At 42.5% G+C, this 16,886-nt stretch overlaps 1 protein-coding gene across 1 annotated transcript in view; it reads left to right on the top strand.

The window, feature by feature from the left end:
* The window catches only part of RELL1 (RELT like 1), a 79,476-nt gene extending 74,649 nt beyond the window's left edge, over nucleotides 1-4,827 (top strand). The window contains exon 7 of the mRNA XM_052642042.1: nucleotides 134-4,827. The gene's annotated coding sequence lies outside the window, so the exon portion shown is untranslated. The remainder of the gene's footprint in view (nucleotides 1-133) is intronic.
* The last annotated feature ends 12,059 nt before the right edge of the window (nucleotides 4,828-16,886 follow it).

Genomic DNA, 16,886 nt, shown 5'->3' with positions numbered 1-16,886 from the left:
GATGGAGTGGGATAGGGTGGGACAAGGTGAGGATGGATTGCAATTCCCCCATGTTCTTAAATATTCAGGCAGATTAATATGGGATATGATGCTTGCCTTTTATAATGCTTTACCTTTTCGTTTTCTCTTGCAGGTATGACTATATGTGAAGAGTTCTAAAAGACTAAGAACTTAAAACATGCGAAGTTGCCTAGGGAATTATTTTTTATCTTTTATACAATTTCTATGGTAGAGTCTACAGGCAAGTGGATGAAAGCTAAAAGGGAATACTGTTGCTATGCTGGATACAGAATTCAGTTTGCTTTGAAACAAATTTTGGTTTAAAAAATGTCTGATGAAAAATTTTATTCCCTATCCAAGGAGGAAAAGAGCTCATATTTTTAATATTCCCAACCACTGTCCCTCCCAATCCCCCATCCGTGGCCTTGGTGTACACACTGCAGCTTCTCCAGTATGGCCACTATGGACAGTGGAACTATTTGTGTATGGTCTGAGCTAATGCTCAGAGTGTGTGTGTATGTGCACGCGCGTGTGTACACCTGTCTGTGCACCTGTGCTTCTGTTCCCCCAACCCTTGGATCTCATTTTGTTACTGGTTGTAAGACGATCCTCTTACAGTTTAACTGTAGTAGAAAATAAAAGATGGCATCTTCGCTGGTGAAGGCTCCTTGAAGATGTAGTCTAGCCCTGGGTACTTAATCCCCCCCAAGAGAGTATGGAGTTGGAGGGAACCAGATGCTAGACTTTGGATTCGGAGATCAGAAATCAGCACTGACCTGCTGCCAGCATGCCACTCCTAGGTCACTCATAAAATAGTGAGTTTTTGTTTTTTTTTTAACTCAAGCTAAGCAAATCTTATTTAGCCATTGGATAAGGGGGAAAATGGTTTCAAGTCACTCTAAAAAAGCCTTGTTTTAATAACCCAAGACCAAGACAAAACAATCTCCACTTCTAATGTAAGATGGGCCCGCACCTTCCTCTGGTGTGTTTTCCTTGGTGGTCTTCCTGTTCTCCATCTTGTAGCTAGTCCCTGTTTTTAAAGGATTCTTGAGGGTTACTTTCTCCTGTAGGCCTGGAATATGCCACTTTAAAAAAAAAAGCTGTTTACAGAACACCTGGAAGAACCCAGAGGTGAAGGAAGTAGTATATTTACGGTAGGTCTGGGCCAAGAGGAAAGAGGTCCAGGCGCAGGAACTTCTCCAAGACCTGCCTCAATGTCAGTATTGCTGTGGTGCCTCAGGGCACTTCCTTTATTGCAAAAAGAAAACACAGTTCTCATTTACTCCCAAAAGATAATTTTTATGAAAATGTACTTTAAAGTATTAACTGTAAATATACTCATTCCATTCTTTTTCTGGCACCAGACTAAAAATTTCTAACCTTTTAAGTGAATGGTAGGTTCAATTTCATGTGAGTTTTTGCTGACAACTAATTAAAAGGTGTATGTGTGCCTGCATATACACAGTGGACCAGGAGAAGGCAATATGGAAATAAATTTCACTGTGCTCCAAAAAGTAGCAATATAAGAATTTTTTTTGGGGGGGGATGTGCATTAGTATAAATAATATACATGCAGTCTAGACCAGTAGTTTTATAAAAAGGAATTGTTTTTTGTTTTAAAAATATCATGCCCTCAAAATGATGAGGGATAAAGTGTAAGATATTCTTCAGCTTTAATTATTTTTTAATTTTATTCAGGTCAGAGCACTTTTTAAAATAGCAATACAACAGATAAGAAAATACTCAAAATATTTAAAATTGTATTTATACCAAGAGTACATATGTTTTAAATATTTTCTAATACTTGAGCAGTTGCTGTCTGACTGGCTTCCAAATATGCCAAGAGTTAAGCATTCAATATATGCGCTTTTTACTGGTTTATATTATCTAATAAGAATCCTTAAGTGTCTCCAGTGCAACTGATGTTTACAGGCCTTTTGTGTTTTTCCTCCTTCTTTAGAAGGCTTGGGAAGCCGCAACAAAGTTACTGTATAAAACACTAATGATGGACTAACTTCTGATGTAATAAATGAGTTGGCTACCACCTCGATGTAAAAATTTGTAAAGGGAATTTTTCACCATTTTGAGTGTTAAGTGTATTTTTAACTGTCTGGTTTGTACTTCTACAACTTTTGTACTACCAAAGAAGAGTTAAAAATAAAAATGTTAAACACAGGGAGCTGTTTTTGAATGATCCAATTGTTGGTGCCTTGGGTGCTGAAAAGTACAATTGTGGTTGGTGTAATTTATCAAGCTTAATTTCCTTATGTCTAAATTGTCAAGTGATCACTTGGCTGACTTTGCTCATTGGGTTCTTCCTCTTCCCATAGTGATATCACCCCCTGATTATTATTTTGTTTAAGTCTGAGGATGTATGGAATGTATGGCATTTTGGATGTATGGAACAATTGCAGAAGCAGTACCAAGAGTTCTTGTATGCTCTTCACCCCGCTTTCCCTTACAGTATCATCTTACATAACCATTGAACGATGATCAAAGCTAAGAAAGCAACATCAGTGTAACACTATGGATTAAGTCACAACGTCATTCCAATCTCACCACTTACCCCATTAACATCCTGTTCTGTTCCAGATCGCCCACCGCATTTAGCCGTTGGCTTCCTTAGTCTCTGACTTGTGATTGTCCCTCAGTTTTTCAGGATCGTCACATGTTAGTGTGTACTCACCAGTTATCTTATAGAATGCCCTTCAGCCTAAGTGTGCCAGCTGTTTCTCCTGATTAGACCGAGGGTTTGCATTATAGAAATGATGCCCTTCCTCTTGCTCCATATTGGGGGGCTGTTGGGGGAGAACGTGAGGTTTGTATGTATCACTAGGGATGTCAGCCTCCACTACTTGGCCCAGGTGGTGGCCACCAGCTTTCATTTCTATGAAGTCACTAGTTTTCCCTTCGTAATGAATAAGTTTTTGAGGGGAGAGACTTTGAGATTGGGGCTTCCCAGGTGGCACAGGGTTAAAGAAACTGCCTGCCAGTGTAGGAGATACGAGATGTGGGTTTGATCCCTGGATCAGGAAGATCCCCTGGAGAGGAAATGGCAATCCACTCCAATATTCTTTCCTGAAAAATTCCATGGACAGAAGACCCTGGTGAACTACAGTCCGTGGGAGTTTCAAAAAGACTCAACTGATCGTGCATGCGCGCACACAAACACTTTGAGATTAGGCACATCCTATTTCTGCTTAAACTTTCACCCTTTAATTTTTACCATGTCTTACTTTATTAGGGCTCCTATAAAAAACAAAGGTGGTGGCCTAAAACAGCAAAAATTTATTCTTTCACAGTTGAGGAAGCAAAAGCCTGACTGTCCCACGCCCCGCCTTGCCTCTTGGTGCTTACTGGCAGTCACTGGCATTTCCTGCTGTATAGCTGCTTTGCTCCAGTGTCTGCCCCTGTCTTCACATGGACATCTTCTCTGTGCGTGGGCCTCTGTTCACTCATCTTCTCATGGGGGCACCAATCATTATATGGATATAGGACCCTTAGTAATCTAGGATAACTGCATTTTGATTACATTTGCAAAGACCCCAATTCCAAATACGATCAATCATCTCCACAGGAACCTGGAGTTAGAACTTCAACCTATCTCTTTAGGGGACACAGTTCAACCCCCTGCACCATCTATTGGTGGGTCTTGCCTGCAGCTGTTTTTACTGTGGAGGGACTCTTTCAGGTCGGTGGCTGTGACCTTTTGATATGGCTCCTTCTCTTTATTTCGTCTTCACTTTCTCTCTTTATCCCTTTTGCCCTCTCTACCTTTCTGGATACCATAAGATGCTCCAGGCTCATCCTCTCATCTTGTGCTTTTTTCATCTCAGCCTTGGAATCCACCACTAATTGAGGAGATCTGGCTCCCTTTATTGGAGAATGGTGTTTAGAAGTAGAGACCAGGGCACTAGGTGTGCTCATTGATGCTGGGGTGTTACTGCTTCCAGGCATGCATACACACACACACACCTCTTTATGTAACTTTTTATGTTTTCTTTTGGCTGTACCATGTGGCATGTGGGATCTCAGTTCCTCGAGCAGGGATCAAATGTGTGCCTTTTACAGTGGAGTGCCAGGGAAGTCCCTATGTAACTATCTTTATTTTTAAAAAATTTAATTAATTTATTTATTTTGACTGTGCTGGGCTCTTCTCTAGTTGCAGCAAACGGAGACCACTTTCTCATCATGGTGCACAGGCTTCTCATCGCAGTGGCTTCTCTTGCGGCAGAGCACAGGGTCTAGGGCTCACAGGCTTGAGCACTCGTGGTTAGCGGGCTCTGGAGCACAGGTTCAATAGTTGTGGCACACAGACTTAGTTGCTCAAAGGCAAGTGGGATCTTCCCGGACCAAGGGTAACCCATGTGTCCTGCATTGGCAGGTGGATTCATTACCACTGAGCCACCAAGGAAACCCTCTGTATAAACTATCTTTAGAACAAAATAACTGCTGCCTCTGACCCCAGTCTAGCTCCACAGGCTTCCCTCTAAACTTCCCACTTTCCCCCTTTGTAATTTTTCTCCAACAATAAAGAAACCTGGCTCTTATGATCCATGATCTTTTTATATGTGTATCAACTCTAGCATATGTATAAAGTAGCTTGAGTATAGAGCCCTAAAGAAAGATTTCCAATGAGAGCATAGTGCCATGTACTATTCTTCTAGTTTTGAGCCTTAGAAAATCCAGCCAGAAGCCCGTTAGCCAGAATTACTTAGGTCAGCACCTTCGTTCCCCACCCCTTGGGCGTGGTTATGTGATTCAGTTTTAACACAGTCATTTGTCATCGTCTGCATTCCATCCAGGTTAAGTTTCTTAAAATGTATGTACAGCAAACGTCACTCTTCGTGGTGCCTCATTGGGTTCTGATTTTGAACTTTCATGTGTATCTGTATGTGTGTGTTTTCCTTGAAAACGAGATGATCAGTAACAGCTTATGCTAAGGAAGTGGAAAAGCTGATTTTATAATTTTCAGCTCATGAAAACCAGGAAACCTAGAATGTACGCATGAGGGCAGATGTTAGGACTCCCCCCGCCAGTCTCTCATTTTGGAAAGGGGTCATTTGAGGTTACAGGTTTTGTTCTTAATCAACAATTTGATATCCTCTCTAGGATCTTCCCTAGGATTCAGCTCTCTCTGGACACAGGTAGGTCCTGGTGAAAGTGCCAGGGAGACTGAGGGTCCTTGGCCCTGTATGCTTCTGCCCTTCTTCCTCAAAATCAGATATCGAGGCTTCTTCCACCCTGAACTGACACAGTGGAAGCATGGAGAAACACTTCCTTCCCCCCCACCCACGACAGCAGGATGGTGATGCTTTGGAAGTGGGGTTCCGCCAATAAAGCGTTTGGCTGTGGTCAAAGGAGACTCCGATTTGCTTGCAAGATCCTTGCCAGATCTTAAATCCTCTGACCCTTTTGTCTGTGGGGCAGCTTCTGTCCAGGGCTTCCTTCCCTCATGCCTCATCTTCCCAGGACCATTCTTCAGGTCTGTTCTCAGATCTCTGGAGGTCCCTCATGGTAGATCCAAACGTCTGAAAGGACACCTGGGACTCTGTCCGGGCATTCTGTAACCGCCCAGCTGGTGTCGCTGCCCACCGGGTTCAGCAGCTGTCCTGACGGTTGTCGTCGGCCTCTCGCAGAGCTGACATTCGCGCCCTCTGCCGGCCGAATGTGAGAACTGCAGGCGGCACAGCTTCTTGGCTCTTTGTTGATGGTGGGGATCTCTCAGGTCCTGGAGCTCAGAAAGTATATAGGCATGATTTCATGATGATTTACTGAATGAATAAACAAAAATCTACTTTAAAAAGATGAAAAATTATCATTAACTATTTTATGGCAGTAAAAATTTGGATTTTTCTTTACTCATTTTCTGACCCTGCCAGCTGGTCTCTATTGTCTTTCTCACAGGAAACCCAGTTTCTTACCTAGGAACTTGCTTTCCTGCATGCATGACCTTGGATGCTGGTAGGAATCATTGAGTTCCACTTTGAAGGGAACCTGATGCCCTGAATACTGCCCTGGAAGTGGTATGAGTATAGAAGCAGTGTGATCTCAAAGAAGTAGCTCAGTCTTTGCTACTGGGTTTGAATCCTGGCTCTGACGCTCATGATGGTATAGTGCTGGCAAACTGTCTAATCTCTGAGAAGCAGTTTCCTTATCTGTAAAATGATCTCACAGGATTTTTAAGGACTAGAAATATGCATGCAGAGTCATGGGGCCTGCCATGATCTCCACATTCACTCTGATGATGAGCGCTGTGACTGTCAACAGCCAGGCTTGGTAGGGTCTGTGTGTTTCTGTCCCACCACAGCTGGTCAAGGTGGCCTGGGAAGAGTCTCAGCACACAGAATTTTCTCCAAGTGTGGAGCTGAGCCAGGAAATTTCTTGCTCTGAGTCTGAACCACAGTTAAGAGTTCAAAACCCTCATGGAAGAGGCATTGAATAGAGGACAGTCCATATTTGGAGGAGGCAGAGCACAGGAGGAGAAAAAAAGATCTGAGGGGACTTCCCTGGTCGTCCTGCGTGGACTCTGCTTCCACTGCAGGAGGCCTGGGTTCGACCCCTGGTCAGGGAACTAGAGCCCATATCTTGCAACTAAAAAAAAAACCAAAACCCACATGCTGCATCTAAGACCTGGCACAGCCCAAAGAAATAAAACAAATATTTAAAAGAAAAAGATAAAAAGATCTGAAGATGAAGAGGTAGTGTGTGTAAGGGGCAGCTGAAACTCCTTCAGCCCAGTGCCTCTACTGACTGTGAATGATGCCACCGCTCCTGGAGAACACGTCTCCCTCTTAGAACACAGCCAGGTGGCCCACTCTCTGACCACAGCTCGACGTGACTGAGGTGGGCGCATGGCCATCTGTGACCTGGCCCAGTGAGGTCTCTTCCTGGGATATTTAACAACTGGAGCTGAAGAAAGTGGTTCATTTCTCTGGTGGCTAAAGCTGGTGGAGGCCATGCTTCCTGACGTGCTGAGGAAGCCTGTCTGAAGAAAGGAAGGGAAGATGACGAGGGAAGAGAGGCAGTCCTGGGTTCTCTCAAGGCCCAGATGCAGCTGCCCCTGAGGCTCAGCTGCCTGTCTGAGTTTTACGACCATTCCAAGAACATTTCTCTCTGGTCTTACCGCATGTGTGTAGAGTTTCTATCACTTGCAACAACAACCACAAAACCCCACAGGCAATGCAGTTATTTACAGAGAAGTAGATCCGTGAGGGGTATCAGCCACATGGCTGGTGGAGCCCAGGTCTCCAGTCTTCCAGCTGAGACCACCCAGCGCTGCTCTGGATTCAGTCAGGGGCCCTGGCCCTTGCAGCTTCTGCTCTGAAATGCTCGTGCAAACCCTCTCCCGACTTCACTGCCTTGGGATGACCGCCCTTCCCCCATCTTTCCTTGATCTGCTACAGGGCTTGTGACTGTAGCTCACTTAAGAGCACGGCTTTGGCATTCAGATGACATTACTTCTGGCTTTAAGGTTTGCAGATCTCAATCTTCTGCCTAGAGACTGATGATAACATGTGTCTTTTTAGGGCGGCCATGAGGGTTCCACAAACTTGGGCCAGTAGTGCTCTTAGCACTGACCTTCTCCGGTGGCTCAGTGGTAAAGAATCCTCCTGCAATGCAGGAAATACAGGAGACATGGGTTCGATCCCTGGGTCGACAAAATCCCCTGGAGGAGGAAATGGCAACCCACTCCAGTATTCTGGCCTGGAGAATCCCATAGCCAGAGGAGCATAGTGTGCTACAGTCCATAGGGTTGCAAAGAGTCGGACACGGTTGAAGTGACTGAACATGCATGTATGTGCTTAGCAGGAGGCTGGATACAACCAGCACTTACTCAGTGAACTACACAATAGACTGCAGCACGCCAGGCTTCCCTGTCTATCACCAACTCCTGGAGCTTGCTCAAGCTCAAGTCCATCAAGTCAGTGATGCCATCCAACCATCTTATCAGCTTCAGCATCAGTCCTTCCAATGACTATTCAGGACTGATTTCCTTTAGGGTTGACTGGTTTGATCTCCTTGCAGTCCAAGGGACTTTCAACAGTCTCCTCCAATACCACAGTTTAAAAGCATCAATTCTTTGGTGCTCAGCCTTCTTTATGGTCCAACTCTCACATCCATATATGACTACTGGAAAAACCATAGCTTTGACTAGACAGATCTTTGTCAGCAAAGTAATGTCTCTGCTTTTTAATATGCTGTCTAGGTTTGCCATAGCTTTTCTTCCAAGGAACAAGTGTCATTTCATGGCTGCAGTCACCATCTGCAGTGATTTTGGAGCCCAAGAAAGTAAAGTCTCTCACTGTTTCCATTGTTTCCCCATCTATTTGCCATGGAGTGATGGGACCAATTGCCATGATCTTTGTTGTTTGAATGTTGAGTTTTAAGTCAGTTTTTTCACTCTCCTCTTTCACTTTCATTAGGAGGCTCTTTAGTTCCTTTTCACTTTCTGCCATAAGGGTGGTGTCATCTTCATATCTGAGGTTAATGATATTTCTCCCAGCAATCTTGATTCCAGCTTGTGCTTCATCCAGTCCGGCATTTCACATGATGTACTCTGCATGTAAATTAAATAAGCAGGGTGACAATATATAGCCTTGATGGACTCCTTTCCCAATTTGGAATCAGTCCATTGTTCCATGTCCTAATCTAACTGTTGCTTCTTGACCTGCATACAAGTTTCTCAGGAGGCAGGTGAGGTGGTCTGGTATTTCCATCTCTTTAAGAATTGTCCACAGTTTGTTGTGATCCACACAGTCAAAGGCTTTAGTGTAGTCAATGAAGCAGAAGTAGATGTTTTTCTGGAATTCTCTATTTTTTTCTATGATGCAATGGATGTTGGCAATTTGATCTCTGTTCCCTCTGCCTTTTCTAAATCCAGCTTGAACATCTGGAACTTAGGATGGGGCTGGATACAGCCAGCACTTACTCAATGAGCTACCTCAGAGTTGCTAAATTAAGTTCCTCTTTGGTGAAAAAAAATGATACAGTGATGAAAGCTTGACCATTTGAGTGTGGGTTCTTGATGTTTCTGCCACATTCATATTGCTTAATGTTGAAGATGGATCTAGGGTGGGGGTGGGGTTGGTGAGTAGGAGGAATTGGGTAACAGAAGGAACTTCTGGGATTCTTTCTGGCCCATGATTTTCCTGGAACCAGACCAAATACCTTCAGTGAGAGAATTATTTCATTACTCTGATGTTAAATGGACACAGATCTATAAGACAAGGGGTGTGCTCTTTCCCTGCATGTTCAGGCTGTCATTTTGTCTTATCACTGTTAGGATAAGACATGAATGTAGGGCTTCTCTGGTGGGTCAGTGGTAAAGAATCCACCTGCCAGTGCCGGAGATGTGGGTTTGAACTCTGATCCAGGAAGATCCCACATGCCACAAAGCAACTAAGCCTGTGAGCCACAACCCTGACCCTGTGCTCTGGAGTCTGTGAGCTGCGACTACTGAGCCCAGGGGCCACAACTCATGAAGCCCACGCACCCTAGAGCCTGCGCTCTGTAACAAGAGAAACCACCACAATGAGAAGCCTGCCCACCACAGCTGGAGACGAGCTCCTGCTCTCCGCAGCTAGAGAACAGCCTGTGCAGCATCGAAGACCTAGCACAGCCAAGAAAGAGAGAGAGATGAATGTGGCACAGCCTTAAAAAGAACTCGATTTCTTTTTATTTGCAAGTTAATCTGTCAAGAAATTGTAGAGAAAATACCAAAGAAAACAATCCCTCTGAAATAACTAACCAACCCTATCTAACGAAAGATTTCTATCTTGCACTAAAACTGCATTTTATTTAATATAGATGTATTTGCGGCAAGGGAGGATAAAAGAGATAGGTCAGTTTTAATGCCTCAAACAGCATGACTTAAAATTGGAACTAGGCATAAATTACTGTGTATTCTCCAATGGTTAAATGATGAAGATAAAATAAATGATAGTGATGAGAATAAAAATATATTAAGTTTGAAGTGCCTCCATGTGCATGCTTGCCTTGAGATGGTTGTTAGTAATGTAGGTAGAAAAGGATTTATCTAAGTCTAGAAACCGTTCAATATTATTAGAAGTGGTGCAGAAAGCTGCAGTAGTCACAGAAATAAAAATTTAGTTATTAAAAAAAGTGTAAGTCCTACTAAGAAAAAAGTGGTCCAGTGTGAGATGATCACTGGATGATAAAATCACAGCTTACATTTGCTGTTTACCTCGTGCTGAGTGTGTACTAAGCACTTTATACTCTGTGTCTTCTGTAAGTTGCATTACAGACCAAAGGGGGCATGGCCAACACTTCTATCCTACAGGTGACAAAACTGAGGAAAGGACTCTCAAGTTACTTTGTATTGGTCATTCATGTCATCACTAAAACATAAATATCATTAATAGTAGACAACATCAGAATTTTACAGATAAGTCCTTGACTCACTTTTCTATTCATTATTAAACTCTCCTTCAGAACCATAAAAAAAAAACACGGCACTTTCTTTACTAATTGACAGTATATATAAGTTTACTTTTCTAAGAGAGGGCTTCCCTGGGAGCCCACACCATGAAGAGTCTGCCTGCAGTGCAGGGTTCAATTCCTGGGTTGGGAAGCTCTCCTGGAGAAGGAAATGGCTGCCCACTCCAGTATTCTTGCCTGGAGAATCCCATGGTCAGAAAAGCCTGGCGAGCCCCAGTCCATGGGGTCACAAAGAGTTGGACATGATTGAGCGACTAACACTTACTTTTCTAAAAGTGGATGTCCTCGCCTGCACCTCCTTGGTTTTGATTCAGCTCTTCTTTTAGCCTGATGGCAACAAGCTGTCTCCAAAGAGGTGGTACTATATATTCCTATAAAGGACCAGCTTGTGGTTCCATCTGAGTTCAGTTGAGATTCTGCCACTGACTGTGTGACCCTGGATGAGTTAGATAGCTTTTTTGAGCCTCCATTTCTCCATCTGTGAAATGGGGATAACCATACCCACAACTCGTAGGCTTATGGTAGACTTAAGCAAGATAATGCATACGCAGAACTTAAACTATGGTAACTGCTTAATAAATTTTTTTTAAGTTAAACTATATTTGCACCTATAAGTGCTGGAGAGGATGTGGAGAAAAGGGAACCCTCTTGCACTGTTGGTGGGAATGTAAATTGATTCAGCCACTATGGAGAATAGTATGGAGAGTTCTTAAAAAAAAATTAGGAATAAAACTACCATATGACCCAGCAGTCCCACTATTGGGCATATACCCTATGAAAACCACAATTCTACAAAACACGTGTACCCCAGTGTTCATTGCAGCACAATTTACAATTGCCAGGACATGGAAGCAATCTAGATCTCCATGACAGATGAATGGATAAAGAAGTTGTCATGCATATATATGATGAAGTATTACTCCGTCATAAAAAGGAAGGAATTTGAGTCCGTTCTAGTGAGGTAAATGAACCTAGAGCCTGTTATACCGAGTTAAGTAAGTCAAAAAGAAAAACCAATATCGTGTGTTAACCCGAATATATGGAATCTAGAAAAATGGTACTGATGAATCTGTTTTTTAGGGCAGCAATACAGATGCAGAAATAGAGAACAGACTTGCACACAGTGGAGGAAGGGGAGGGTGGATGAATTGAGAAAGTAGCCCTGAAACATATCCATTACCATATGTAAAATGGAGAGCCAGTGGGAATTTGTTGTATGATGCGTGGAGCTCAACCCAGGGCTCTGTGACAACCTAGAGGGGTGGGATGTAGTGGGAGAGATGGGAGGAAAGTTTAAGAGGGAGGGGACATATGTATACCTATGGCTGATTCACGTTGATGTATGGCAGAAACCAGCACAACATTGTAAAGCAATTATCCTCCAGTTAAAAATAAATTTAGAAAATCACCTGGTGGCTCAGTGGTAAAGAATCCTGCCATTGGAGGAGATGTGGGTTTGATCCCTGGGTCAGGAAGATCCCCTGGAGAAGGAAATGACAACTCACTTTAGTATTCTTGCCTAGGAGATCCTATGGGCAGAGGACCCTGGTGGGGTACAGTCCAAGGGGTCACAAAAGAATCAGACATGACTTAGTGACTAAACAACAACAAGAACAATAAATTAAAAAAAAAAACTTAAGAAAATTGAAAAGCAAAAAACCAAAAATCATAACTTGATGGCTCTCAGAAATTCTTACTGAATAAAATTTTTGTATAAATAATTGTATGATTTGGCAAATTATTTTGAAAGTGTCTCTGCAGATACTTTTTTGTTATAAAATTTTCACCTATAACTTTTAAATTAAATGCTGTAATAGTCTTTGGTTTGTCTCCTGCCCAATGATTGATGCCATGAAGATCTTGGAACATATGATCACATGGCTTCATAAATGGGTGATTAAAAACTTTTAATCCTGTTCTAGGGATCAACATTTAAGACAGGGAGAGTACAGTAGTTAATGAGAAGAGACCAGCAACTCTCTTTGGCCTGTAAAAATCTTCACTTGTTTATATAAGAACCAAGATTTATATGCGCCAGTCTTGATGACTTTAGGACTATTTTGGAGAATTAAAAAGGGATAGAGTAGGACCTGGAAATGAAATTATTTTTGTGGGATTTCTGTTAAGGTTAGTAACTGATGCCAAGAGAAAACTCCATGGTTTTGTGTTTAAAATAGCAAGATCCTCACTCAACAAATACTCTAATCAGCTTGGTCAGTCATGTGAATTGGGAATGTGTAATTCTGATAAGGCATATGAGCAAAATTCTTTTGTCTATCTTCGGGTCTCTGGGTCATATTTTACCCTTGCTTTGTATTAACTATTCCAAAATGGTTAAAAGCAGAAAATACAGAAGTCTTCCAAAAAAAAACTAAGCTCAGAGTGGTATTGGGGTGTGCGTTCACATTTGATTGTATTCTGTTCTAAGTGGATGGTCATACGTATGTGTAGGCTATGTATCTTGTCAAAAATCTTAGTCCAGTTTTGTCTATTTAGAGTGTTTTTATACATAGTTCATTTGGGCTTCTAAATCAGGGGTTTTCAAAGTAGGTTTCACATAACCCAGGGGCGTGGGATGAATGGATTGATATTTGTTATCTTAATGTTGTTCTTGTTGTTCAGTTGCTAAGTCATGCCCGACTCACTGCAACCCCATGGACTGCAGCCTTCCAGGCTCCTCTGTCACCCAGTATCTCCCAGCTCTACAAAGTATATGACACAGTACTAAAGAACAGAACATTTATTTGTAAACATACTTCTATTAGGGGTAGGAGTGTGACTTTTTTTTATTGATAGCTGGTACAAGATCAAAAAGATGAAGCAAGTCCTGCTATAGTCTCCATGTGTCTCCAAGTGGGGCTGGAGAAATATCCACATCCGCTGCAGATGCCGGGGCCTCACCCAAGACCTGCTGAATCCAAGTCTCTGAGAGCTGGGACCCAGAAACTTGCTTTCGTAAAACAAGCACACTCAAATTCGAGAATGTCTGCTTTCCACTGGACATGTAGTAGTGATCCCCATTTCACAGATGAGGAAACTGAGGTGCACAAAGGTTAAGAAACTTAAACCCAAGGTCATACAATGAGCAAGAGGCACAGGCTAATTCCACCCTAGGTTGATTTAAAAAGAAGTGGATGAGTGTGAGTGCCCAGGCTGTGCTGTGTGGTCAGAACCTTTGAACACCTGGAGGTCATCACCCACGGTTGAAGGGGTCTTAACTGCAGAGTCAACCCATTTGTGCTTTTTCTAACATGAGGAGCCAAGAGAAAAGTGCCATCAGAGTCTTGAGTCACAAACATACATCCTTTCTTTTCTTGCCCCTCCAGGATTTGAAAGATTGAATTCAAGATGACTGAAAAGTGTGGTCAGCCAAGTTTCTTATTGCTTGGGCCCAAACGTTGGTTTTCTTAAGGTTTTTGTTGCAATTTGGGTGTAAGTTCCTCAGGGTAACCTGCTCTCGGGATGGAGACCAAACTTCCACTGGATACTCAGTTCCACTCCACGCCCATCTTCCCAATGACCGCCAAGCAGCCTCCTTATTCAAATGGAGAAGGGCCATCTGAGTGAGGAAGTGAAAATGTTCGTCGCTCAGTCGTGTCTGACTCTTTGTGACCCCATGGACTATAGCCTCTGCCAGGCTCCTCCATCCATGGGATTCTCCAGGCAAGAATACTGGAGTGGGTTGCTATGCCCTCCTCCAGGGGATCTTCCCAACCCAGGGATTGAACCCAGGTCTCCTGCACTGCAGGCGGATTCTTTACCATCTGAGGCACCAGGGAAGACCCTGAGTGAAGAGGGTGAATAATAAACATAATTTTTTTTCTATTCATAGAGACAGTGCTTCCACAGCCCTGCATTCATACCTTGATCACAACATATCCCAATCAAATAATTAGCATTCAGAATCTTAATCAGCTGCATGATGTCTCTTCCACTATATGTGAAGAGCTTTTAGTCTTTTGCTCAACAAATAATGTCCTGAGTACTCACTTCGTGCCCACACTATCCTAGATCTAGGCAAAAGGTATTTACTATAGTCACTTTAGTTGGGAAAAAATGCTAATAGTCAATGCCAAGCAACTAGCTTGAACGTGTTGATAAGAATCATTCATAATGGGCATATTTAATAGATTTGCCTAAAATATTGTTTCTTAGAGTGCCTGAGCGTATTTCAAAAGTTAGCCTGTTACATGTCTACTGTAAACTAACACATTGGGGGAACTTACAAGCTTAGTAAACAAATGAATGAGTAATTTATCTCCATAAATTAACAGAATGTCTACCATAAAAAATAAATGCCAGCTTGTCTCTTTAATCATCACCAACTCTAAAATAGCAGGTTTTAAAATGAATGAGGTTTAATCTGGGGAAAAAAAAAACCAAAAACCAGAAAGCAAGAATTCCCACATTTTCATCATATAGACTCATTGGACAAATAGGAGTCCCTTTGGTGAATAAAGTTCAAGTTCAAGGCCAGGGGCCACATTCCTATGTCTGCACACAGGTGACAAAACTAAGGAAGTCAGATCTATACTCACGTACTTGCATTTGGTGCCTTTCATTCTTCCTAAGGCCTCCCATTGGGGGATACTGATGAAGAGTTAAGATGAGACGGGGTAAGGGAGAGGGCAGGCAAGACAGGAACAGGGAATTGAGCAGGACAAACTACTCTATGAAATAAGCTACAAGGACATAATGAATAACACAGGGAATATAGCCAATCTTTTATAATAGTCACAACTATGAATGGAGTATAACCTTTGAATTTTCTAAATAACTTTGTACATCTGAAACATATATGATTGTACATCAAATATACTTCAGTTTAAAAAAGCCTGACTTTCCTAGTGGTCCAGTGGTTAAGACTCTGCACTTCCATTGCAGGGGGCCCAGGATCCATCCTTGGTTGAGGAACTAAGATCCCACAAACATGTGGTATAGCCAAAATAAAGAAAAAAAGAGATAATCTTGCCCTTAGGGTCAGGGCAGAGGAAGAGCTAAAGAGGAAAATGGTGAGTGGCTAACAGTTACTGAGTGTGGACAAATGGGTGTGCGCTAAGGAACTCAAATTCTCTTCATTCCTTTCCGAGTCTGGTTTGACAACTATGACAATGTGCTACCATCTGTCTTGGAAACTGGGGGAAAACATCTAAATTCACATTTATATGATAGTTAAACTTCCCCCAGTAAAAAGTGAAATGTAACTTCTCAGCTCAAGAAAACTGCATGTAATATAGAAATAACTTTATATCAAAATCAAGATTTAACATGGTAGGTACCCACGCGATGCAGTTTCCTAGGATCCTGGGGACTGTGATGTCCACTTCTACTCACAGCCAGTGCCTGACATTTAGCGTGCGTCGGTGCTGCCATGCTGTCGAGAACGTTTGAAAAGAATCAGTATCATCAACATCACTTTTGATAAGGGGCACCACCGGGCTGCAGAAAGATGTTACACAGAGCAGGAGTCTCAGCTGCTAGACAAGCTGGGGGTTGAAGCTAAAATCTGGGGTTTCTTCTCAACCTAAAGACTCTGGCTTTTCCTCTGACATCCTTTGGTGGAGCCTGGATGTTGGGGTAGAGGTAAAGGGGCCCAGCCTGCTTTTAAAAAAGCACTTGAAGTTCTTGGTCATCTGTTAACCTTTTTGAAGCAGTTGTTCACATAAAAAGAATCTTAAAAACTTTAGTTATTAATCATGATGAACTCTGCCACAGTCCTAAAACGTAAAATTAGGTCCACATGTAAATGTAAACACAGAAGTGTGTTTCTGTGCCCAGAAAAAAGACTTATTTGCAGAAATACCTCATCTTACCTTTTCCTTGTCAGATTTTTCTTTTCCATCCTTCTGTTTTGGAGATACCAGTGGGAAGTTGGTATGCAGCTGTCCAGTTCTCTTTTCCCCTTGGACCAAAGGTTTAGACCTTTTGCGTGTCACACTAAATGAAAAGTTATTTTTCAATCTCTTGCAAAGTGGCTTTTTGTGTTTTGAGGACCAGGCTTTAGTGTTTTGAGGATCTGATGTGGCAGATTGTAAACAGACAATCTCAAAACTCAATGTCCATTCTCTCTCTTCTCAGTAACTGAATCCTGAACTTATTTGGGAAAGCCATGCTCATAGCTAGAAAGGTAAGTTTTCCAGCTTCTCTGGCAGTTGAATGTGTCCAAGTAACAAGATGTTGGTCAGTGAGGTAAAAGTGGAAGGCTGAATTACACCTCTAGAAGGTCCTTACTAGAGCGGGAGTGAGATCTTCTGACCTGTTTTTCTTTTTTCATGGAAAGCAAATGTAATGACTGGAACCCCGCAGTCACTGTGGACCAGGAAGTTACCTTGAGAAGGAAGCCAAATGATAGAAGGAGCAGAAGTCACTGATACCATGGAGTCCTCTGCCAGGCTGGATTTCTATCTCCAGACTTCTTTTACATA

The sequence above is a fragment of the Budorcas taxicolor genome, chromosome 6, assembly GCF_023091745.1.
Source record: "Budorcas taxicolor isolate Tak-1 chromosome 6, Takin1.1, whole genome shotgun sequence".
Lineage (NCBI taxonomy): Eukaryota > Metazoa > Chordata > Mammalia > Artiodactyla > Bovidae > Budorcas > Budorcas taxicolor.
The sequence above is the reverse complement of the archived record's forward strand: the minus strand, read 5'-3'. Positions and strand labels throughout refer to the sequence as shown.